Source organism: Schistocerca nitens, chromosome 1 (genome assembly GCF_023898315.1).
Source record: "Schistocerca nitens isolate TAMUIC-IGC-003100 chromosome 1, iqSchNite1.1, whole genome shotgun sequence".
NCBI classification, from domain to species: Eukaryota; Metazoa; Arthropoda; class Insecta; order Orthoptera; family Acrididae; genus Schistocerca; species Schistocerca nitens.
This window is the reverse complement of record NC_064614.1, coordinates 243994490-244019234: the sequence shown is the minus strand read 5'-3', so window position 1 is coordinate 244019234 and position 24745 is coordinate 243994490. Positions and strand designations below refer to the sequence as shown.

At 41.3% G+C, this 24745-nt stretch overlaps 1 protein-coding gene and 4 non-coding genes across 5 annotated transcripts in view; 3 read left to right on the top strand and 2 right to left on the bottom strand.

The window, feature by feature from the left end:
- Positions 1 to 24745, top strand: part of LOC126246576 (uncharacterized) — a 600905-nt gene that overhangs the window by 475553 nt on the left and 100607 nt on the right. The gene's annotated exons all lie outside the window — the stretch shown is intronic.
- Trnat-ugu (transfer RNA threonine (anticodon UGU)) lies at positions 18229 to 18303 on the bottom strand. Its single transcript has one exon. It is a non-coding gene; the product is annotated as a tRNA-Thr (tRNA).
- On the bottom strand, positions 18635 to 18709 carry Trnat-ugu (transfer RNA threonine (anticodon UGU)). The gene has a single exon. It is a non-coding gene; the product is annotated as a tRNA-Thr (tRNA).
- On the top strand, positions 19477 to 19551 carry Trnat-ugu (transfer RNA threonine (anticodon UGU)). The gene has a single exon. It is a non-coding gene; the product is annotated as a tRNA-Thr (tRNA).
- Trnat-ugu (transfer RNA threonine (anticodon UGU)) lies at positions 19883 to 19957 on the top strand. Its single transcript has one exon. It is a non-coding gene; the product is annotated as a tRNA-Thr (tRNA).

Below are 24745 nucleotides of genomic sequence, written 5' to 3'. Positions count from 1 at the left end.
CTTCTCCTGTAGCGTAGATCACGAGGAGCCGAAGTAAATGAGTGTATTCTGCATGACGTAACATTCAGTATTCCCTTCTTTCATAGCCACTCTTCATGTGCATCGATACCAAATAGTAATGCGAAAACTCTTGCGAGTGAGAGAATGACAATAACAATCGTAACAAGAACAAGCAAATAATGAATTATGTTTATTCCAACGCAGAACGAGAATGGCTTTAAATATAAAAATCTGTATCTATATCTATATCCATATCTATTGATCTTTGAGTTGGCACAATGCAAATATATTCTTAGCATTTAGTTACTGAATTTAGTTCTGGATGTTTGCAGAGAAAAGGAAAAGTCGGTACTTCTCGCTAGTGTAATATAATGTGAACCAGCAACTACCCTTTCCTTAGAACACGACTCAAGCAGGTCCTCAAGTAGGTAGCAAGGCACTGCTGCATTCTGTTCCCTGACATTGCTCTGATGACGGTTAATGCAGATAGTTCCGATTATGAAATACAAAACGTATTGCAGGTTGGTTCCTAGGATAGTAACATTAAATTTGCGTTGTAGACGGCACATGAACGTGACGACTATCCATATTACTCATCAATATAAAAAGACAATATTTTGGGAATTTAGCAGGATTACTCAAAATGAATTCTGAAATTGGGTGACTGACTGCACAGGTGCTAAACGTCGTCAAGAGTATACGATGTCCTAATCGCATTAGGAATATGAAGATCGTCTTCGACAGCTCGCAACTTTCACATTGCTATCTCCACCCTACTCCAGACAGCCCTCGGTGGAGTTGCACTACGTTGCCGATGTTATGGAAGGCCTTCAAACCGACAACAGACCACATATTGAAAAATACAAGCGAATTCTCTTGCAGCGTAAGCTTATTGTAACTAATCTAAAAATTATTGGAGAGGAACATTGTCCTATTCAAAAAAAGTAAAATGTTACACACTGTTGACGTCAAACGGACATTATCTATGTCCTGTCTTGTGTCCTACTCATCTATAATATCAAGTGTACTATGAAAATGATTATATATAATGGATGATAGGGTAATGCATTGATACCAGATGGCGGGGGCCGGCCGGTGTGGCCGTGCGGTTCTAGGCGCTTCAGTCTGGAACCGCGTGACCGCTACGGTCGCAGGTTCGAATCCTGCCTCGGGCATGGATGTGAGTGATGTCCTTAGGTTAGTTAGGTCTAAGTAGTTCTAAGGTCTAGGGGACTGATGACCTTAGAAGTTAAGTCCCATAGTGCTCAGAGCCATTTGAACCATTTGAACTATTTAACACAAAATGACATTAAAAATTAAAGTTATTCACGAGCAGCTAGTTGAGAATATGTATGAACATTAAATGACACGACGAACTGAAATAATATGACGAAGAGTTCAGCGCTCACTGGGAATAGAGCCCCACACATATCGTTGTTGACTACACACAAAGAGACGTCAGCTACCGAATTTTTCTCCACCAGCTGCTCAGAATAGCATCTTGAACTTACAGTCATCTCGCAAATAGTTCTGTGTCTCACTGGGAGTTAAAAACGTCAGATATCGTTAGTGTTGACAACGAATGAAAATACATTAAAAATCAAAATTATTATCCACCAGCAGATAGGTGTTCTCATGATAGAGCTTGATAATACATAATTAAATCTTTAGTGACGGGCCAGGATTCGATCCCATTCACGCGTAATATGTGAAGGTGTTGAGGAATCTGCAGTTTTGAACAAACAACAAATTGTAGCCGAGCTGTATTGCCACGAAGGGATCAAATTCCGCGTTAAGGGCGGTCTGAGTTGCATTCCCAGTTTGGAACCAATTTTATCGACATACAGAAGCTCAAATAAAAGATGGAATAAGTGTCCTGTGACCATACATAGCGTTTGTGTCGTCACTTGAAATAAATAACTAGTATAAGAAAGGTTACTGGTGATAGAGTTTCTACATGTCGCCACTCCAGACTTTATTGAGGTTCAACCTACCGTCTACTTGGTAAAGAAGGAATATCATCTTTAATGTGAATTTTCAGACCACGCAGCCATTATATCTCCTTCACTTGGTGTAGCCAGGAGAGAATGGAATCTGTCTCTCCCTATCTAAAATCATTGACGGAAGTGGGAATCGAACCCAGACCATAGGTATAACAACCTACCATCCGTCCAACAGACCGCGAAATCCTCTTCTCTGCGAGTCATTTTTCTATCGTAACGCAGTTGCGCCACACTGGATGAGAATTCTGACACACAGGCTCCCTGTAGTAATTTGCAGCATGTTCAGTAAATTCATTTACTTGGTTGACCGAATCACCATGAACTAGCTGCCTCGGCTACCCAGTGCATACATTCGACTATTTTGTAATCACAGAAATAAAATCACGGAACTGCCACCTACACACAACTGCCAACAGTGTAGGATGCAGAAGTTTAAATAGGAAGTGTTCCTTTCCACTTGAGCTATTCTATTGCGCTATCTGTTACTAGAAAACGTCGTTCAGTCCAAAAGAAAATCTGTAACTGTTTGTCTCTCAGAAGTCAAGACCTGGCCATATGCATAATCTCACAGTGCTGTGGAATCCAAAAGTTCTGGAGGAATAGTTGCCGAGCTCTGGAGCTGCTGTAGCTACGTGTCAGCTTGTAGCACAGATAAGATGTCGCGAGTTCGAATACATTCAGTGCTACATTTTTTAAAACGCAATTCTGCTCTCTGCTGAAGGTATCAATCTAATGGAACTTTGAACATAATTCCCTTCACTTCTCAACCCAAAGTAGTCGCATGTGGAAAAAGGGCTAACTACTGTGACATTTTGTTCTATTCAGGTTTAATAGACAGCAGGCAGCAGATGCATCTCGAAGATGTGCAGGGAGAGCGCATCGTGCCATAATATGTCAGAAAAGTATTTTCTACATTAGCCGTCGTGTGGTAGTGATATTTTATTCTTCTTCAAACTTTGTTTGACAGCTTTAACTCAGAACAAGTTTTCTACATGCATGTAATCAATAAACTGCATGTGCATTGTCAGACTGTCATAGGTAACATCAGAGAATTCGCATATATCGTTGATGATTAATTTCTCTCTCGTGTTTACTATTGTTTTAACAACACTAAAGGAAACCTTACGAAAATTGTGCACTGTATTATAAGAAATGAAATAAAACTAACCATGATAACCTTACGACGAAAGTATCTGTACACAAGCATGCCTCTATCGACACGAATTAGTAAAATACTACTCACTTAGATTTTGATTGGGTCTGTGTTTAATTGGTATGCTGTGTCATACTCAAGAGGTATGCAAATGTGGCATTTCATAAATATAGTTACGTATTCCTAGAAATCCAAAATTCGCTTGGCAGCAGCGGAAAGAGGCCTTACCTGTTGTGCAGCATTGTAAGTTTTTCAACATTGCACTATGAGCTGAAAGCATTTTCTTGCGATTTCCTTATTGATGTTTGATCTGACTGCTTGTAGCTCTTTCACAGAAGGGATAAAAACGTTAGAGTCAGTGAGACTGGAACTGCGAACCGCAACAGACGCTTTTTCACAGGTCAGCACGTTACCACAGAGCTGGCGAGGAGGTATGGGTCTTAGCTTCCTATTACGAGGGCAATAGTAACTAAAACTCGTAAACCGCTATTTGAAGGTCGAGATTAGTTGCGGTTTCCACCTGCAACGACTTTCCTGGGCTGAAAACCGAAAATTTTCAATCTTTTGTTACCCTTCAAGCGATAATAGCTCAGATTATTCAATGGAAATGACAGGTAAAATCAAGTGAACTTTGAGGCTTAATTCCGTGCACACCAGGAAGTAACTCGTCGATCACAGAGTTGCCAAACATACGTTGCCTTGTTGCCAAATCTCAGTTACAGTACTAGCAGGAAGAAGACGAACCGATGTGATCCTACAGCGGTCTGGGAAGTGACCATAGCTGGTGTCTCCAAGTCGCGGCTGCTACGGCCTGGAATACGTAATGCGTCTGATTCGCTTTCTGTAACTAGGTTTAGGGACTGGAGCGTAGTTACTAATAATGCTCAGAACTGACTGCAAACTGAGCATCATAAATCAGTAACTCTCATTGTTGTTTTTATATTTCTTTCGTAAGTGTACTCAAATCTAAGAAAGTCATTCACAGGCGTTTTCGTGCCTCGCCGATAGTCGAGCACAACACACAAATAAAAATAAAAAAGAATGTGTGTGTGTGTGTGTGTTTGTGAGAGAGAGAGAGAGAGAGAGAGAGATAAATAAAAAGCAATGAGAGAGAGTGTAAAAAATTGTTGTAAAGAAATTGAATCATGGTATTTAAAGAAATCTTTCATTAAAATGACACGTTCCACATCATTACGAAATGTTGTATTCATGATCTATGGAACAAGAGTTAATCTAATGTAATCTAATCTAATCTAATCACATCATATTGATGATTAGCCATGAAGAGTCATGAATTACCGAAATTTTGGCCAATACCAGTAACCAAATCTAAACTTGAAAATAAAAGACGACAATTTTTGTAATAAACCGTGACTCCTATCAAGACCCTTTCGTCCCTGTTATCTAACCACGAAAGATGTCTGATATACCTCCATTCTGAAGTAACAAAGTGTGCATGCATTTAAAGATGAAGTGCATGATGTGAAGTTCTGTGACGGAGATACGAACCCAACACGTAATCCGATTGTTAACTAAGAAAAATCAAATGTTACGCATCGGTTTTTCTTACGAGCCGCTAGGTGTCTGAATGTAAAATAAGGATACAAACTTTTGTGCCTAAGCGACAATCGAACTGCACACCTACCGTGCATCCACGAATATAGCTTAAGTATCAGTTGCTTACTCATGAACAGTAAGATGTGTGCGTGTTTGACCAGAAATAACGACACCTGTTGCGATTGTTGGAAACACATGAACAGACATTGAAATTGCGCGTTAATTTTCACTAGCAGGTGGGTGTGCACTTGATAAAGCTAGAAATCAAATTATGAATATTTTTGTACTGGATCAGGTTTCAGACCCACATACTTACCTTTGGAGGAGACCTAGAGAAGAGTGCAGTCTTGGGAAAAGGAACGAAATGACTGAACTATACTGTTCCGAGAGATTCAGATCCTCGAAAGAGGAGATACGAATTCGAATCACAGTCCAGCACCAAATTTTTAAACGTCTCTAGTTCAATCAAGTACAAGTAAAATAAGAGCCCTGTCCCTTTAAATGGCTATCGGTTCATCAAATAAAATAAAATTTTCTAATGTAAGTAAGCTTACTGGCGACTGTATTTCTGTTTACCATGACTTCCGCTGTGTCATTTCCCAACGTAAACCGGCTCTGCCCAGTTGGTAATGAAGGAACGTGATGTTTAATGCGGATTCTGGATTATAACGTCTTTCTCTTGAGGTTACCAGAGGTAAAATAAATCTGTTTGTGCCTCTTAAAAGTAAATGCCTGAACCCACGCATTGCACCTGTGATAGCTCGTTCCACCATACCATTGTGGCCACATTACCCAGCCCCAAGAATGTGCTGTAACGAATGATGTGCTTAGCTTACAAAATTAGTCACGGTGGAAAAAATGCGAGTCTATTAAATGGTCAAGTAGAAGCAAGCTTCTGACGCAGAGATTATGCTATTCTCACGTCAGCAGGATGTAAAGACTCTTCTAGGCATCATAGGCTGGATGTGAAGCCATTTTGATTTTTCACAAATTCAGCAAATTTCTTAAGTCGAGAAAATCCACTGTGAAGTGTGAAGTTGCCGGATAATTCGATTATTACTGTTATTATTAATATCATTTTATTCATACCGCTGCTGTAACACAAGTGTTTGAACATCATTTAATGCCTTTTGGTCACTATAGATGTAGTTTCCCAAGAACAGGTTCTTTCCCTGTCTACGGAATCCTTTTCATGTTAATATCAAACACCAGCAATTACTCGTAGATTACTTTAAAACTAAAGTAATTGACGAATACGTTACTTGGTAACAAAAACGCACTGCCTTTCTTCATTTACTTTCGCCTAGAAATGGCTATCGAGTACTGACAAACCAAAAGGCAAGAGATCTTACTGCCTTCCGATATACGTTGCTGTTAGTTCTTCCACATGATTTGGTCGACATGACCTGTTTCAAGTTGTGTATGACAGACAGTGTTTTAGAAAATCTATTGTTTCCCTTTGAAATAAACAGAAGTATTTTCATTCTAAGCTGTCCAAGTACAAAATTTTCGCAATATTAGTTCAAATGTAATATTCGCTTCTATAAGTAGGAAAGTATTTCACAGTCGCAAAACTCGCATCCGAAACGTTGACCTTGTACTTAGTCGCTGACCATAAATTCTAGCTCAGAGTGACACCAGTTGAAATTACCTAATGTAGCGAAGACTGTTTGCCAGTGCTCTTTCTCACCGGAAAATACGCAATTCACTCATTTGGCTCCATAAGTACACTGTAACAGTAATTTCTGTGTGAAATTTGTCAGTAAGCTTTGGCCTTCCAACCGGCAAAATACGGCAGAGTACGGCCGGTAAACAATTCACAAACCACGATTTAGTGCCAATAAGACGATTTCTTTAAACATTGTCGAAGCTGAGGGAATTTAGTTTCTGCTTAAATCGTCTTAAGCAGCAACGTTCACAGATATCTCAAATAGGAAAAAGCTGAATATCCAGGTACAAAGGTTGTAAAACAAACTTCCCACAGTTTGTGTCAGGTTGATCTTTTCGTCTGATAACACTGCTTAAGTATTTTGTCTAAGAGGTATCACAAGTAGTATCCCTGTAGCTGTGGGAATCATTGGTTGAAAACGAGTTTAACACCAATGGGTACAGTGCTGCTAAATTTTCACAATTATTATCAACCTAAGTCTGAGTTCATCCACAAACTGAGGCGTATTTATAATATTGGAGCTAGACTGTGTATCCTTGTCTTTCTTGAGTGGTCATTGGAAGGCGTTTACACACACGTATACAATACTATGAATACTTCGAACGCTATGGTTAACGTTGCTCTCATAAACTACTTTTTTTTAAAATTCTTCTGGGTCTTCAGCGTGCAATATGTGTTGTAGATACAGTCTCAGACCAAAAAATTGACCGCCGAGTCGTTCACGCAAGGTGGACAATACAGTCGTGCTCCTCGCAGAATTCTATGTCTGGCAATATGCTCGATCTAGCAACATGTGGACTGCGGCACTTCCCAGAGGAAGTCTTGACTCCAGTCTTAGTACATTACTCTTGACTACGACCGTAGTCTTGAGGTAAAACGCGAGACCAGCTAATATGATATTGTAGATTCGCTTGAATTACACTCATAGCTTCAGCACCGAGAGGAAAGGGGCGATAAAAATTTTGTCGATAAGTGCTTTCGGTCGCCAGACGTCATATTAGCTGGTCTCGTGGTTTACCTGAAGACTACGGTCGTGTTCCAGCAGCGGTATGAATAAAATGATAGTAATAATAACAGTAATAATCGAATTATCCGGCAACTTCACACTTCACAGTGGATTTTCTCGAACTAAGAAATTTGCTGAATTTGTGAAAAATCAAAATGGCTTCACATCCAGCCTATGATGCCTAGAAGAGTCTTTACATCCTGCTGACATGAGAATAGCATAATCTCTGCGTCAGAAGCTTGCTTCTACTTGACCATTTAATAGACTCGCATTTTTTCCACCGTGACTAATTTTGTAAGCTAAGCACATCATTCGTTACAGCACATTCTTGGGGCTGGGTAATGTGGCCACAATGGTATGGTGGAACGAGCTATCACAGGTGCAATGCGTGGGTTCAGGCATTTACTTTTAAGAGGCACAAACAGATTTATTTTACCTCTGGTAACCTCAAGAGAAAGACGTTATAATCCAGAATCCGCATTAAACATCACGTTCCTTCATTACCAACTGGGCAGAGCCGGTTTACGTTGGGAAATGACACAGCGGAAGTCATGGTAAACAGAAATACAGTCGCCAGTAAGCTTACTTACATTAGAAAATTTTATTTTATTTGATGAACCGATAGCCATTTAAAGGGACAGGGCTCTTATTTTACTTGTACTTGATTGAACTAGAGACGTTTAAAAATTTGGTGCTGGACTGTGATTCGAATTCGTATCTCCTCTTTCGAAGATCTGAATCTCTCGGAACAGTATAGTTCAGTCATTTCGTTCCTTTTCCCAAGACTGCACTCTTCTCTAGGTCTCCTCCAAAGGTAAGTATGTGGGTCTGAAACCTGATCCAGTACAAAAATATTCATAATTTGATTTCTAGCTTTATCAAGTGCACACCCACCTGCTAGTGAAAATTAACGCGCAATTTCAATGTCTGTTCATGTGTTTCCAACAATCGCAACAGGTGTCGTTATTTCTGGTCAAACACGCACACATCTTACTGTTCATGAGTAAGCAACTGATACTTAAGCTATATTCGTGGATGCACGGTAGGTGTGCAGATCGATTGTCGCTTAGGCACAAAAGTTTGTATCCTTATTTTACATTCAGACACCTAGCGGCTCGTAAGAAAAACCGATGCGTAACATTTGATTTTTCTTAGTTAACAATCGGATTACGTGTTGGTTCGTATCTCCGTCACAGAACTTCACATCATGCACTTCATCTTTAAATGCATGCACACATTGTTACTTCAGAATGGAGGTATATCAGACATCTTTCGTGGTTAGATAACAGGGACGAAAGGGTCTTGATAGGAGTCACGGTTTATTACAAAAATTGTCGTCTTTTATTTTCAAGTTTAGATTTGGTTACTGGTATTGGCCAAAATTTCGGTAATTCATGACTCTTCATGGCTAATCATCAATATGATGTGATTAGATTAGATTAGATTACATTAGATTAACTCTTGTTCCATAGATCATGAATACGACATTTCGTAATGATGTGGAACGTGTCATTTTAATGAAAGATTTCTTTAAATACCATGATTCAATTTCTTTACAACAATTTTTTACACTCTCTCTCATTGCTTTTTATTTATCTCTCTCTCTCTCTCTCTCTCACAAACACACACACACACACATTCTTTTTTATTTTTATTTGTGTGTTGTGCTCGACTATCGGCGAGGCACGAAAACGCCTGTGAATGACTTTCTTAGATTTGAGTACACTTACGAAAGAAATATAAAAACAACAATGAGAGTTACTGATTTATGATGCTCAGTTTGCAGTCAGTTCTGAGCATTATTAGTAACTACGCTCCAGTCCCTAAACCTAGTTACAGAAAGCGAATCAGACGCATTACGTATTCCAGGCCGTAGCAGCCGCGACTTGGAGACACCAGCTATGGTCACTTCCCAGACCGCTGTAGGATCACATCGGTTCGTCTTCTTCCTGCTAGTACTGTAACTGAGATTTGGCAACAAGGCAACGTATGTTTGGCAACTCTGTGATCGACGAGTTACTTCCTGGTGTGCACGGAATTAAGCCTCAAAGTTCACTTGATTTTACCTGTCATTTCCATTGAATAATCTGAGCTATTATCGCTTGAAGGGTAACAAAAGATTGAAAATTTTCGGTTTTCAGCCCAGGAAAGTCGTTGCAGGTGGAAACCGCAACTAATCTCGACCTTCAAATAGCGGTTTACGAGTTTTAGTTACTATTGCCCTCGTAATAGGAAGCTAAGACCCATACCTCCTCGCCAGCTCTGTGGTAACGTGCTGACCTGTGAAAAAGCGTCTGTTGCGGTTCGCAGTTCCAGTCTCACTGACTCTAACGTTTTTATCCCTTCTGTGAAAGAGCTACAAGCAGTCAGATCAAACATCAATAAGGAAATCGCAAGAAAATGCTTTCAGCTCATAGTGCAATGTTGAAAAACTTACAATGCTGCACAACAGGTAAGGCCTCTTTCCGCTGCTGCCAAGCGAATTTTGGATTTCTAGGAATACGTAACTATATTTATGAAATGCCACATTTGCATACCTCTTGAGTATGACACAGCATACCAATTAAACACAGACCCAATCAAAATCTAAGTGAGTAGTATTTTACTAATTCGTGTCGATAGAGGCATGCTTGTGTACAGATACTTTCGTCGTAAGGTTATCATGGTTAGTTTTATTTCATTTCTTATAATACAGTGCACAATTTTCGTAAGGTTTCCTTTAGTGTTGTTAAAACAATAGTAAACACGAGAGAGAAATTAATCATCAACGATATATGCGAATTCTCTGATGTTACCTATGACAGTCTGACAATGCACATGCAGTTTATTGATTACATGCATGTAGAAAACTTGTTCTGAGTTAAAGCTGTCAAACAAAGTTTGAAGAAGAATAAAATATCACTACCACACGACGGCTAATGTAGAAAATACTTTTCTGACATATTATGGCACGATGCGCTCTCCCTGCACATCTTCGAGATGCATCTGCTGCCTGCTGTCTATTAAACCTGAATAGAACAAAATGTCACAGTAGTTAGCCCTTTTTCCACATGCGACTACTTTGGGTTGAGAAGTGAAGGGAATTATGTTCAAAGTTCCATTAGATTGATACCTTCAGCAGAGAGCAGAATTGCGTTTTAAAAAATGTAGCACTGAATGTATTCGAACTCGCGACATCTTATCTATGCTACAAGCTGACACGTAGCTACAGCAGCTCCAGAGCTCGGCAACTATTCCTCCAGAACTTTTGGATTCCACAGCACTGTGAGATTATGCATATGGCCAGGTCTTGACTTCTGAGAGACAAACAGTTACAGATTTTCTTTTGGACTGAACGACGTTTTCTAGTAACAGATAGCGCAATAGAATAGCTCAAGTGGAAAGGAACACTTCCTATTTAAACTTCTGCATCCTACACTGTTGGCAGTTGTGTGTAGGTGGCAGTTCCGTGATTTTATTTCTGTGATTACAAAATAGTCGAATGTATGCACTGGGTAGCCGAGGCAGCTAGTTCATGGTGATTCGGTCAACCAAGTAAATGAATTTACTGAACATGCTGCAAATTACTACAGGGAGCCTGTGTGTCAGAATTCTCATCCAGTGTGGCGCAACTGCGTTACGATAGAAAAATGACTCGCAGAGAAGAGGATTTCGCGGTCTGTTGGACGGATGGTAGGTTGTTATACCTATGGTCTGGGTTCGATTCCCACTTCCGTCAATGATTTTAGATAGGGAGAGACAGATTCCATTCTCTCCTGGCTACACCAAGTGAAGGAGATATAATGGCTGCGTGGTCTGAAAATTCACATTAAAGATGATATTCCTTCTTTACCAAGTAGACGGTAGGTTGAACCTCAATAAAGTCTGGAGTGGCGACATGTAGAAACTCTATCACCAGTAACCTTTCTTATACTAGTTATTTATTTCAAGTGACGACACAAACGCTATGTATGGTCACAGGACACTTATTCCATCTTTTATTTGAGCTTCTGTATGTCGATAAAATTGGTTCCAAACTGGGAATGCAACTCAGACCGCCCTTAACGCGGAATTTGATCCCTTCGTGGCAATACAGCTCGGCTACAATTTGTTGTTTGTTCAAAACTGCAGATTCCTCAACACCTTCACATATTACGCGTGAATGGGATCGAATCCTGGCCCGTCACTAAAGATTTAATTATGTATTATCAAGCTCTATCATGAGAACACCTATCTGCTGGTGGATAATAATTTTGATTTTTAATGTATTTTCATTCGTTGTCAACACTAACGATATCTGACGTTTTTAACTCCCAGTGAGACACAGAACTATTTGCGAGATGACTGTAAGTTCAAGATGCTATTCTGAGCAGCTGGTGGAGAAAAATTCGGTAGCTGACGTCTCTTTGTGTGTAGTCAACAACGATATGTGTGGGGCTCTATTCCCAGTGAGCGCTGAACTCTTCGTCATATTATTTCAGTTCGTCGTGTCATTTAATGTTCATACATATTCTCAACTAGCTGCTCGTGAATAACTTTAATTTTTAATGTCATTTTGTGTTAAATAGTTCAAATGGTTCAAATGGCTCTGAGCACTATGGGACTTAACTTCTAAGGTCATCAGTCCCCTAGACCTTAGAACTACTTAGACCTAACTAACCTAAGGACATCACTCACATCCATGCCCGAGGCAGGATTCGAACCTGCGACCGTAGCGGTCACGCGGTTCCAGACTGAAGCGCCTAGAACCGCACGGCCACACCGGCCGGCCCCCGCCATCTGGTATCAATGCATTACCCTATCATCCATTATATATAATCATTTTCATAGTACACTTGATATTATAGATGAGTAGGACACAAGACAGGACATAGATAATGTCCGTTTGACGTCAACAGTGTGTAACATTTTACTTTTTTTGAATAGGACAATGTTCCTCTCCAATAATTTTTAGATTAGTTACAATAAGCTTACGCTGCAAGAGAATTCGCTTGTATTTTTCAATATGTGGTCTGTTGTCGGTTTGAAGGCCTTCCATAACATCGGCAACGTAGTGCAACTCCACCGAGGGCTGTCTGGAGTAGGGTGGAGATAGCAATGTGAAAGTTGCGAGCTGTCGAAGACGATCTTCATATTCCTAATGCGATTAGGACATCGTATACTCTTGACGACGTTTAGCACCTGTGCAGTCAGTCACCCAATTTCAGAATTCATTTTGAGTAATCCTGCTAAATTCCCAAAATATTGTCTTTTTATATTGATGAGTAATATGGATAGTCGTCACGTTCATGTGCCGTCTACAACGCAAATTTAATGTTACTATCCTAGGAACCAACCTGCAATACGTTTTGTATTTCATAATCGGAACTATCTGCATTAACCGTCATCAGAGCAATGTCAGGGAACAGAATGCAGCAGTGCCTTGCTACCTACTTGAGGACCTGCTTGAGTCGTGTTCTAAGGAAAGGGTAGTTGCTGGTTCACATTATATTACACTAGCGAGAAGTACCGACTTTTCCTTTTCTCTGCAAACATCCAGAACTAAATTCAGTAACTAAATGCTAAGAATATATTTGCATTGTGCCAACTCAAAGATCAATAGATATGGATATAGATATAGATACAGATTTTTATATTTAAAGCCATTCTCGTTCTGCGTTGGAATAAACATAATTCATTATTTGCTTGTTCTTGTTACGATTGTTATTGTCATTCTCTCACTCGCAAGAGTTTTCGCATTACTATTTGGTATCGATGCACATGAAGAGTGGCTATGAAAGAAGGGAATACTGAATGTTACGTCATGCAGAATACACTCATTTACTTCGGCTCCTCGTGATCTACGCTACAGGAGAAGTAAGATACATAAAGTTGACAGTGTGAGGACAGACCTGGTAGCACAACTGTGCAACTACACAGTGTTACCAGATAAAATGGTGCTGCGGAATCGAAAGTGTAGTACGGACTTTGCCACAGTAGCAGACAGCTGGTAATTTAGGACCATGACCGTGGATTACACTTTGGTCAGTGCTGGTTAGAGTGCTGCAACTGTAAATGGAAGGCTTTGTTTGATAGTCTTATGCTGATGCTGTCTGAATAAATTATGCCATTGGATACAAAGCGGTTTAGTTTTGAGACCTAACCAACGAGGGGGGAAGGCACAGTGGTCTGCTTCAGGAATTCCAAGCAATAAAACACAAAAAACAACCCAGGAAGGGAGACATGCATTTGGAATCTGTTCATCGTTACGGGGTCAAACAAGAGGGTAACATTACTGAAACAATGATCGGGCTACTTAGTATATAATAGAGCATACAGATTTCAAGGAGGAAACGTATGAAGACGCAGACTTCCTCGTTATCAATATGTGCGGCATATCTTTCGTGTTAACGAAAGTAAATTCCAGCTTTACCTCTTCTTACGTGTCAAATGAAATGAATGCCATGAGGAATAGAATATTTGTTGACTGCGTCTCTTCTTGCTTCCATCCTTACCAACATATTTCTTTATTCTCGTGGTAATCATGACATTCTATGTGTGTGCTGCAAAAGATTGCAAGTGGACAAATTCGACATCGAGGTGCAAAGCATATTCAATTCGAATAAGCTTCCGGTGTATTTTTACTTCGTTTGTATTTTTAGATGATTATGAACGTTACGGAAAATTATCTCACATGCTTTATGTTGAATGAGAAACATTGAATGATCCGTTTTGCTTTCCCTACGTTGAAATGATATAATGTCGGCGTCAACAGCCTTCTTCCACGCCGGAAGCTGAAACTTGTATCATTCTGGATTAATGATAATTGAATGTCTCATATGTATACATAGCCCACAAGGCGACGTCAGAAACCATCAGGGGAGAACGCCGCATAAAAACCAAACGTGCGCGCGCGTCTTCACTCTGAAGAACCGTATCGGAGAATCACGGCAAGCATTTCGCTGAAGAGCTGCCTCGTCAGAGAGCCTAGAAATGGCAGCGTCCTAGCAAGTATTTGTCAACACTCTGATAGTGCATTTACTTCCGGGTGTAGGTCGGCGTTACCTCGCTAAATTCACTTGACATTCGTTTTCCACATCGAAGACTCGTACGATATAATCCACTGCAAGATGACACAATTAGAAAGTATATTTAATTTCAGGACTCCAAGAACGGCGTTCTTCACATAAGTAACACCTGTTTGTGTGTGCATTCGGGAGGACGACGGTGCAATCCCGCGCCCGGCCATCCTGATTTAGGTTTTCAATGATTTCCCTAAATCGCTTCAGGCAAATGCCGGGATGGTTCCTTAGGAAGGGCACGGCCGATTTCCTTCCCCATCCTTCCCTAATCCGAGCTTGTGCTCCGTCTCTAATGACATCGTTGTCGACGGGACGTTAAAACAGTAATCTACACCTCCTCTGTTCGTGTGTTTAAGGTTGCGTTTTGAGGCTCAGGCAACATCGCAGTGACTATATTTCGCCTCTGGCCGCCAGTGTGTCGTTAGCTCAGAGGTTCCCTTGTGCGTTGCCGTGCTTGTACTATAAGACAGCAGTTCGAATCACGGTAGAAGCCGCTGACTACAACCTTTTATTTTCCATTTTAATTAATGGAGTTGCAAAGTGCTAGTAAAAATTTCTTATGCGAAATCTGAAGAATGCCTTTAAACATCAATCTTCGTCCGATTTCGACTTAGTAAATTAAGTTAATATCATGGATTTCTGCTTTGCAAATTCCAAGGTGCTTCACTGTAAAATAGACCCTGAAAAGATTCAAACCGACTGTCAACGATATAAATTTGAGCTTTGTTCGTCATATAGGTCTAACATGTCAGAAGGTTGTTTATGAAGTGCACATGTTCATTAATATAGTTCCCTTCTTCTAAATTTTTGCAATAGCATTTAACTGTAGACGTTTTCTAACACCGGCGTTAGCAATTCCTTTCCGTTCTCTGAAACCTTCAAAACGACAAATTTTTCTGGTTTAAATCTGATGACCTTAACTATCACTTCCGATCAACAATAAATACTTCATGAACCCATACATGGAACTCCAAATGTGCAGTGTTCCTGCACTGCTACAGAGCATGCATTGCAAGGTATTCACACAGTTTATCGCATAGACTTACCATAAGGAATGAAACAAGAACTGTAACACACTTTACACCACAGACGCTCACTCTGGCTTGACGAAAACATCCAAACATTGACCAAAAGTTGCACAAATAATTGAGTTTGAAAGGAAAAGAAACGAGGTATGAAGCATTTATAAATTCATCGAATGTAGTGAGGTGGTTTAATTTCGTCCCAGTCTATAAAATTAATTTCGGACCATACTCAGCTCTTGCCGATTAATGTAATATAATACCCGCCTACTAGTCAGGGCGTCTGTCTCCGTTGCTTTTGAGCGTGAATGGAAATTGTAGAAATTTTCTGTGGAGCAACATTTAATAATAAAGCGTTTTAAATCATCAAAAGCGATGAGCGGTAGCAGGCGCTTTCGATAAAGAACGGGGAGTGCAGCGCCGCTGCTGTCGCCACGGCCGCTGCCAGTAGCCAGCAAATGGATCCCGGAGCTTCGCCGCATACGGCGTCCAGAGGAGGACAGTCTGCAGGAAATCTGCCGCAAAATCGTTACTGGATAAAATTTTGATATCGGTGTGTCACAAAGCGAAATAGATTGAATCTGCGATACCATTACATTCACGTCTTCAGCATTCAGACAGAAGAGGCTATAAAAATTTTTTATGTCAGCTGCTCTCGATCCACTGCCATTATGAACAGAAACAACGCACGCTACCGCTAGACCACAGGCGTAATCAGCCTAGAGTTCCTCTATCATGGGACAAGTTTTCCTCCAGGAAGTGCCGCAGTCTACAGTGTTGCCAGATTGTGCAGATAACCGGACTTAGAGAATTAGCGAGTTGGCCAGTTTTTTTGTCCCGTGTCGCGATCGGCGCGGACTTAGCCTCTGAAGCGGCCGGCCGCCGGTCAAGTTTTATGTCAAAGAGTGTACATTACTATTATTTGCACGACGATTCTGATGGTGTAATAAGATTTTCAATATCTCTATTAGTTTAAAGTTTAGAATCTGACGGTAAATTATGTAAGTAACACCCAGCAACGAATTTACAAGATCCAAACGCTTCATCCGATTTCGTCGCCCCATGTGTCTTTAGAAGCTATTAGTGTAAACCTAAATTCGTATGAATTACAGGCATCTTGAATAGTACATGAGTTATTGGAGGTCGAAGTGGCCGATTACTATCGATCGCCTCAGGCCATAAGTACTCCACTCTTCCACGATGAAACGGTAGCCGCATGCTTATAAATATATTTATTCATCTATGTCTTAGTTTATATGCGATACATACTATTCATGAAGAAATTGGTTAATTATTTACTGTGTTTTAGAAAGCACAGAGACATTAGGCTCCTGGCCTACCTTTTGCTTCTTTTCTTTTGATATATGTTTATTTAATTGTTTATGTATTTAATAATGTATATTAGAGCGTGTTTATCGCCCAGCCGTAGGAATATTTATTTAATTGCAAGTCATTTAAATGTAAATCCAGTATTTCGAATGTGTTTCAATATGTTTGTGACTGTGCGTTGGCATGAAGACAAGGCACGAGCGCTCTAGCCAATCACAGCGCTCGTGAATGCGGAGACTGGATGGAAGCGAGTTTCCGGAGAGGACACGGGGTAGTTCGGGAGAGTGCGGCGCGAGGGACAGTCGCACAGGACACGAGAAGTGCTGGACGCGACGGCGCGACGGCGCGACGGACGCACAGTCGCGGGAAGGACTTGGAGAGTGGAGCGGTTTGGCGTGGTCGCGGCAGATAGAAATACTTCAGAGTGCCGACTTGTGCACGTGTGAGATTTCCTTGGATTCTACAGTGAAGACGTAGTGTGCGTTTAGAAGTGAATATCTCGCGAGCTATGTTGCTGTTCATAGCTAATTACGTGCAGTAGGAATCTATTGTTTCCCTGTTATTCAACTTATATTTTATTTAATTGCCGGACCATCGACACAATAAGTGTTTTGCAGAAATATACCAATTCTCAGAAGTACTTCTATTGTACTCATCATTTAAAGTCGTTAAGATAGTACCTGCTGATTTTATTTAATTGCAATCTTTCATTTATAAACGTCTATGTTACGTTCAAAATTCGCGATTGCCGAGTGATAGGAACTTCGACCGATCGATTAATGTGTGTATTCGTATCGTATACTGTAGACTCAGCAGTATTTGGCCTATAATGCGTCAACTACGTGTCCCAACCCCTAGACAACGAAACCAGCCAAAACTTTCAACGTTGAATCGGAGGGTGCGTAGTTGTTTGTAAGCCCGCACACCGCACAGCGAGTAACGGGCGATCTCTGTCTTGTTCACGCTGTTTGAAATCTGATAACACGGATTCTCCTCTTTCCTGTTATCAGAACAATATCATTGTCATCTGATTATTTTAACGTCATCAGCTTTCATGTCACCTTTAAGAAAGTGACATCAGTCATAACTCGAGAATGAATGAAGTTACCCTCAGATGGAAAGAACCAATCCTTTTCTCGTGTAGTGTTGTATCTCTTTGATATATCGCAGCTTACAAAATGGCTTTCATGTTAATAACATAGCCTCCCTCTCTCCCATCTTCGTTAAATTTCTGTTTGTCCACCTGTTTCGATTTTAGAACGATGGTTCTGTATCTACGTACATATATGTATATCAAAGTACATAAAAAATAACAGAAAAATAACTAAAACCAAACATTTTAACTATATATGACCATGCAGCTTTACTAGAATTGAAATGATAATTAAATGAACACCCTAGCTGCAAGCAGGCGTTGATACACTTCGTTGGGGACATGTTGAAAATGTGTGCCCCGACCGGGACTCGAACCCGGGACCTCCTGCTTACATGGCAGACGCTCTATCCATCTGAGCCACCGCGGGCACAGAGGATAGCGCGTCTGCAGGGACTTATCCCTTGCACGCTCCCCGTGAGATCCACATTCCCAACATGTCCACAACACTACTTTCGTAGTGCGCCTATTAGATGTTTGCCCATCATACTCATTACTCGTGGCAGAGTAATCTACCAAGTCCCGTACGAGTTCGGGCATAGCGTGTGCGTTCGCACACAAGAAGGTCAAAGGCTGGGAACCCATATTTATTTTAACTATATATGACCATGCAGCTTTACTAGAATTGAAATGATAATTAAATGAACACCCTAGCTGCAAGCAGGCGTTGATACACTTCGTTGGGGACATGTTGAAAATGTGTGCCCCGACCGGGACTCGAACCCGGGACCTCCTGCTTACATGGCAGACGCCCTATCCATCTGAGCCACCGCGGGCACAGAGGATAGCGCGTCTGCAGGGACTTATCCCTTGCACGCTCCCCGTGAGATCCACATTCCCAACATGTCCACAACACTACTTTCGTAGTGCGCCTATTAGATGTTTGCCCATCATACTCATTACTCGTGGCAGAGTAATCTACCAAGTCCCGTACGAGTTCGGGCATAGCGTGTGCGTTCGCACACAAGAAGGTCAAAGGCTGGGAACCCATATTTATTTTAACTATATATGACCATGCAGCTTTACTAGAATTGAAATGATAATTAAATGAACACCCTAGCTGCAAGCAGGCGTTGATACACTTCGTTGGGGACATGTTGAAAATGTGTGCCCCGACCGGGACTCAAACCCGGGACCTCCTGCTTACATGGCAGACGCTCTATCCATCTGCCATGTAAGCAGGAGGTCCCGGGTTTGAGTCCCGGTCGGGGCACACATTTTCAACATGTCCCCAACGAAGTGTATCAACGCCTGCTTGCAGCTAGGGTGTTCATTTAATTATCATTTCAATTCTAGTAAAGCTGCATGGTCATATATAGTTAAAATAAATATGGGTTCCCAGCCTTTGACCTTCTTGTGTGCGAACGCACACGCTATGCCCGAACTCGTACGGGACTTGGTAGATTACTCTGCCACGAGTAATGAGTATGATGGGCAAACATCTAATAGGCGCACTACGAAAGTAGTGTTGTGGACATGTTGGGAATGTGGATCTCACGGGGAGCGTGCAAGGGATAAGTCCCTGCAGACGCGCTATCCTCTGTGCCCGCGGTGGCTCAGATGGATAGAGCGTCTGCCATGTAAGCAGGAGGTCCCGGGTTCGAGTCCCGGTCGGGGCACACATTTTCAACATGTCCCCAACGAAGTGTATCAACGCCTGCTTGCAGCTAGGGTGTTCATTTAATTATCATTTCAATTCTAGTAAAGCTGCATGGTCATATATAGTTAAAATAAATATGGGTTCCCAGCCTTTGACCTTCTTGTGTGCGAACGCACACGCTATGCCCGAACTCGTACGGGACTTGGTAGATTACTCTGCCACGAGTAATGAGTATGATGGGCAAACATCTAATAGGCGCACTACGAAAGTAGTGTTGTGGACATGTTGGGAATGTGGATCTCACGGGGAGCGTGCAAGGGATAAGTCCCTGCAGACGCGCTATCCTCTGTGCCCGCGGTGGCTCAGATGGATAGAGCGTCTGCCATGTAAGCAGGAGGTCCCGGGTTCGAGTCCCGGTCGGGGCACACATTTTCAACATGTCCCCAACGAAGTGTATCAACGCCTGCTTGCAGCTAGGGTGTTCATTTAATTATCATTTCAAAACCAAACATACTTTTTGGACATATTAATGAAAATAGATTGACAACAATCCAGTTTTTAAAGTATTTCTGAAAAAAACCCATTGATGCCAGAATAAAGAAATTAAAAAATTAAAGAGTTGCAACGTGAACGCATGAAAGGCAGCACAAAGACATATTTTAGAGTTGGAAGTGTGTGTATGTGTATGTGTGTGTGTGTGTGTGTGTGTGTTTGTGTGTGAACGGGAGGCTGGGGGGGGGGGGGGGGTTGTCTTTCGATTTGATTCTTCGTCGTTGTGTCGTCAGTGGTTCTTACAGATTCTCAGATACTATCGATGAGAACTTTATCCAGTTTTTAGCATTCCGTACTAAAGTCGATAGAAACGATTCACTTTAATTGTTTTGTAAATAAAACAGCTTTTCCCTGCTGTCACTTAATTTATTTTTCGAAGACGCGTTTCGCCTTTTTCTTGTTCTAAGGCATCATCAGCGGGATCTATAACGATACAGTTCTGATATGTTTAGATTATCAAACATATCACGGCGAGATTTTTTTATATAAAAAAGTAATTACTTACGCTTTTCTGATCTGCGTTTCCTCTCATCTGGTCTAGAGATCGCGCTACCTTTTTATTACCAACATATCAGCACAACTTTGAGTTCTGACATTTTTCAGACTGTTCACCATGTTTCTCCCTCTTTTTTGTGGAGTTCTATTGTTCTTTTGTCACTCGACATAACTATTTCTTCGGACACTGCTTTAAACAACGTAAACAATGCAACTCCATTACGTGTTTCCTCTACTTTGGAGTGTTGACTACTTGTCGCCAACTTAACGAAGTATAGGTTCAAAACCAACTTCGATTCAAGGTGTTTATACCTTGTGTGTGTATGGAAGAGAGAGAGAGAGAGAGAGAGAGAGAGAGAGAAACTGAAGAGTGTTTTTCTGTGTTGGGGGGGGGGGGGGAGGGGGTAGAGGGTTGGCGGTTTGAATTGTATGGTGTTTTATATGAATGTACTAGCTGCTGGCGAGTGTTTGAAAGCTTTGGTGAAGTTGATTTGACTTTTCGTTTCAATATTCTGTGGAGGGCGCATGGGTGAGTGAGTGTAAAGATGTTGGGTGGTATTATTATTATACTGGATGGTATTATTATATTAATCCTCTTTGGGAGCGTTATTCTATTATTTTATCTATTAGCGTAAACAATGAATTGCTTGGCACGTGTACTTGATCACTGAACAGGGTTATCCTTTTTGCTTTGGTTTCCTGTATGTGGTAATTTTCTTGCAGCATTAGGAGGTGTTTTTATTGTTGATTCTAATTATTTTCATGTCTTCTCTAGTGGTTGGTTTGTGGTCGTGTTCTCTTAGGTGTTCTGCAAATGTGGAGCGGTTTGCCCCATATTTCCAGGCTCCCGTGTGTTCTTTGTATCTGACATCAAATGTCCTACCTGTTTGTCCTGTGTATCTGCCTTCACAAGTGTTACACTGTAGTTGATATATACCTGCTTTCTGGTATATGTCTCTGTTTTTTATCAGTTTTGGAATGTGTGCTGTTGTGTATGCTATGTTTATCCCCTACTGCCAAGAAGCTCCACAACTACGTCGTTTATAAAAATAACTTGCTCACTATCTCGGTTGAGGGATGATTGTAGAGCACATGTCTGCGGGGCTGTGGGAGTAGGAGGACCGGTCCCATTTAAGAATACGGTATAACAATACCTTTATTTACCACAACATAATAACACGGCACACTGGTATCAGCTTATACATTCGGACGGTTCTTAGCCCGTAAATTTTGCTTAAATAAAATGTAACAATAAAGTCGAAAACAAACTGACAATATATTAAATTTATTGTTCAGAGACAACGGCGATTAACCATTGACATATGACACACAATAAATAAAAGCGTAAATTCTTAAGAAAATTAGAATATGTATGTATGAATGCCTCAACGTAAAACAAAATCACCCTTCTAACGTAAATAAATAGGTAAATTTCAGCTTCAAAAAAATCTCAGTTCTGTAAATGTTATTCATCACAAAGATACAACCAATCCCTTGTCAAGGGGACTTGAAGCATGACCCAGTATCACAGCATTTAAACCAACATATCTTAGACAAAAACAGAAAAAAAAATCTTTCAAACAGCAATTTTAGTTTGTCTATGCTGCAGCCTGGTGGACCCAGTACAATCAGTATCCTTCATTTCTTCTCATGTAAAATAGAAAGATTAACAACTAAAAATTTTTCTTCAGGAAGTTGCTTTCTGATCAACACTGTGTCATTGCACTGCAGTGCCTTGAGAGAGCGTAGGCCCCACTGACAGCACCAGACGGCAGCAATAAGCAAGGCAGACTCGGACACCACACAGACGGACAAGTTGCATTCTACAACATAAGGAAAAACCAATAAATTTTTTGCCAAGCGTTGTGACTCTTGTGAAGACGTCAACCTTTTACTCAGCACTAATCTAAGATAGCAAACATTGAACTGACCGACCACAGGAACCAGTCCTGTCAGTAAATCACACGTAGCCCATATTTTGCCTCATATAGACAAACTTTCAGACAAGGAGGTGAAATTTAACTATGACTAGTCAGCTTCTGCTTTTACTTTTTACAGAACCACAGCGCAAGTGGACAGCGTATTAGTGTTTAATTACACAACTCAAGTTACGGAAGCACTGAGCGATTAAGAGGCTTGATTACTTAAGTAACACCGAATATCGGTATCGTGCTGCGAACAGATTTGAAATTTACAGTGTTTGTACTGACAGTTCCCAGACTGAACATTGTTGAAGGATCACTAACAGGACTACAGGAACTTAGCGTTTTTCACTGGCTTCACGTTAAAACATTTTAAATGGCAAGAGCCTGGCACAACCGCAGAAAACTCATTTAAGAGCACAACAAACTGATTTAAATATACAGGGTGTAAATTTTAAGTTGACAAATCAGATCATCTGACTAGCTAACTAACTAACCAAACGTCCTACTTACTAACGAGTGAACTCATTAACTCACAGAGTATACAAAGTAAAAGACTGAGGAAAAGACTAACCCACTCGCTAACTAAAGATGAACGTATTCGCGTTTACGATTTGGTGGTCCTGTAAAGGAACGATTGGTTTCGTTTTATTGTTGATTATTTTCAAATACTTGCAAGTAAATGAATTTTTTTGATAATTAAAAGTTGTGTGGCCTCATGACCACGAAACAAACAAAACTTATCAGGATCTGCGGAAAAATTATTATTTGGGTTAACATTTGTAAAACTCTAATTCCTCTCTCTCAAACCCCACCCTATGGGGGGAGAGGGAGAGTTTTAGTTTTAGCGAATCAAAATTTACTAAGTAATTAAGTATTTTTTAATTATCCGTAACTATTTTCTACGCAAAAATGAGAACATGGATTTTCTTGAATTACAGCGCCAACTACGAAGAATCAAAACAAATGTTTAAGACAAAATGTACGTAGTTTTTTATGTAGAATCTGATTCTGCAATAAAAAAATGGGGATTTTCATTTGAAATTTTGAAGTTGCCTCCCACCCGACCCCCCCGGGGGCTGGAGTGGCGGGCTAATTTTAACACCACCAGATGACCCCCTCGAAAATAATCAACTTTGGATTCTACACATTTTTTCGTATGAAGCTTATTTTTCGAGTCATTCTGGTTTGTCAACTTAAAATTTACACCTGTACATAGCAGTATAGAAGGGCCAGAACTCGGGCGCTACTTAGCCAGGAAGTAAAGTAGTGCAATCACAACATGGTGCGTTTCTCTTTATTGTTATTTTAACACCTTATACAAGGTAGGCCGGCAGCGGCAATACCACGCCGCTCTTCGGCCACAGATAGTACAAGCGGAACATTGGAAGACATAAAAAAACAAAACAAAATGATGGACAAAAAACGGTAGACAACCTAGGTAAAAAACATGGAGCCGTTCACAGGCGTCGTAAAATAAAAAAAACGTTCAGCACTGGTACATGAACACAGATGACTGAAATGACACACGTGAACGATGGAGCGTGGGCGGTGAAACACTAAAGCACTAACACGATGGCACACACAAAAAACCGATGGCGATGATCTCTGGCACGCGAATGTTCACTGTACGTGTACGAGTCCGGGGACCTGCCAAAGGGGAAAAGGTGGGGGAGGAAGAAGAGGGCAAGGTGTAGATGCCAGTGGCAGAGGAGATGGGAGGGGGAGGAAAGAGGGGAGGGGGGTAGGGGAAGCCCAGGGGAGAGGAGGGGGGAGGAAGGGAGGTGGGAGAGAAGAGAGAGAGGATGCCCTTGGGAAAAGACACAGGGGGTGGAAGGGAGGATCAAAGTTGGTAGGAGGGGTAGATGGAGGGGATGAGGGCATCATTAGGGAGGGGGAGTTGGCGGAAGCCACCTTGGGCGAGGGTATGGAGAGTGGAGAGATGGAGAGCAGGTGGGACGTGGGAATACAGGTGCCGCAGCTGATGGGGGTGGGAGAGGATGGGAGAGACAGGCGGGTGAGCGAGAATCAAGCTTATGGGAGATGTAGAGGAGCCGTATCTGTTCGAGGAAAAGGAGGAGGTGTGGGAATGGAATGAGGTCATACAGGATCCACATGGGGAGGGGAGGCGGATGCGATAGGTGCGGCGGAGCGTATGGCGTTCTAGGATTTGTAAAAGGTAGAAGGGCGCAGATCCAGGTGGGATGGGCGTCGCAGGGGATAGGGCGCATGAAGGATTTATAG